This window comes from Echinops telfairi, unplaced genomic scaffold (genome assembly GCF_000313985.2).
Source record: "Echinops telfairi isolate 266 unplaced genomic scaffold, ASM31398v2 ScPeMD7_3;HRSCAF=10, whole genome shotgun sequence".
NCBI classification, from domain to species: domain Eukaryota; kingdom Metazoa; phylum Chordata; class Mammalia; order Afrosoricida; family Tenrecidae; genus Echinops; species Echinops telfairi.
The window spans coordinates 63,348,833-63,350,101 of record NW_022103899.1 but is presented as its reverse complement, the minus strand read 5'-3'; the positions used below and the strand labels follow the sequence as shown (position 1 = coordinate 63,350,101).

The 1,269-nt window shown below is 59.2% G+C and overlaps 1 protein-coding gene across 1 annotated transcript in view; it reads left to right on the top strand.

The window, feature by feature from the left end:
* HDAC4 (histone deacetylase 4) overlaps positions 1 to 1,269 on the top strand; it is a 108,282-nt gene that overhangs the window by 51,040 nt on the left and 55,973 nt on the right. The window lies entirely within an intron of this gene.

The window sequence follows — 1,269 nt, the reverse complement described above, 5'->3', positions numbered from 1 at the left end:
GGTGGTGATGTTTCTGTTCTTAGAAACCACACAGCTTTCAAAATTTGGAAAGGATCATTTTTACTCAGTGATTCCCAGTGTGCCAGTACAGGGGCTGGCTGCACTAGCTGTGTGGGAGGCTCAGTGAGGAGCTGGGTGGTGGGCAGTGTGAGGCCGTGGGCGGGTGCCCTTTCTTCCCAGGGCCTCTTGTTGCCGTTGGTGCAACGGATTCAGCTGACCCATAGCCACCTGCACGGTGCACCAGGCAAGGAAACACTACCCCTCCCGCACCACCCCCACCCACGTCCCAATCGTCCTCGTGTCCGAGCCCATTGCTGCAGCCACTGTCTGTCCATCCTGCTCCTCACCTTCCTCCTCTTTCCTCGCCCCTCCACTGCACAAGCATGGTTTCCTTCTGCAGGGACTGGTCTCTCCTGACATGTCCCAGCATGTAAATGAAGCCCGCTGTCCTTGCCTCTCAGGGCCCTCTTACAGGACAGACTTGCTGGTTCTCGGCGTCTGTGGTGCTGTCAGCCTCTTCGCCTGCGTCACGGTCCAAGTGCTTCCGCTCCCCAGGCTTCCTCGTTCTTCTCGGACGCCCACATGCACGCGGGGCTTCTGAAGACGCCTTGGCTTGGCCAGGCACCCCTGGGTCCTCAGAGGAACAGCCTGGCTTTTCCACACTCTAAAGGGGTCCTGTGCGGCAGACTGCTGTGTCCGCGGATTGTGAGCCTAAGCATGATGAAATCTGGACCACCTCGGCCTTTCTGCACGATCATGGCGGTCCACTGCGCGGCTTGGGCTCCTTCTCACACCGCGTCGTCACAATGCGCACCGAGGGCCGCAGCCCTTGATCTTCTAGGGCTTCAGGTCCTCCTCACTTTCGCAAGCAAGGTGGTGGCCTCCACCTCTCAGGGGTGTCAGTAAGCCTACCCACGCCCTGATGCCATCTTCTTCCTTTCAGCATCTCGGATGATGATGAGTTGCCCAGCTTACAGGTCAAACAGGGATGCTGAGAGGATACAACCTGGTCGCACACCTGTCGGCAGCCCCCGTTCTATTCGCCCAGCGGCGCATTCTATTCTATCCGCTGACCCGTTCCTCGTGAGCACAGTGCCGTGTTCCGGAACCCCCATGAATCCGAAGGCTGTCTAGGGTTGCTTGTGACCCACACAACCCAGTGCCTTGCTCGGTGTCTCCTGACAACATGTCCAGGAGGCCAAGCCTCCCCTCCCTCGTGTCTCTGGAGCATCCTGGCTGCCTGTGCCCGCCAACACCCTCACTCAAGCG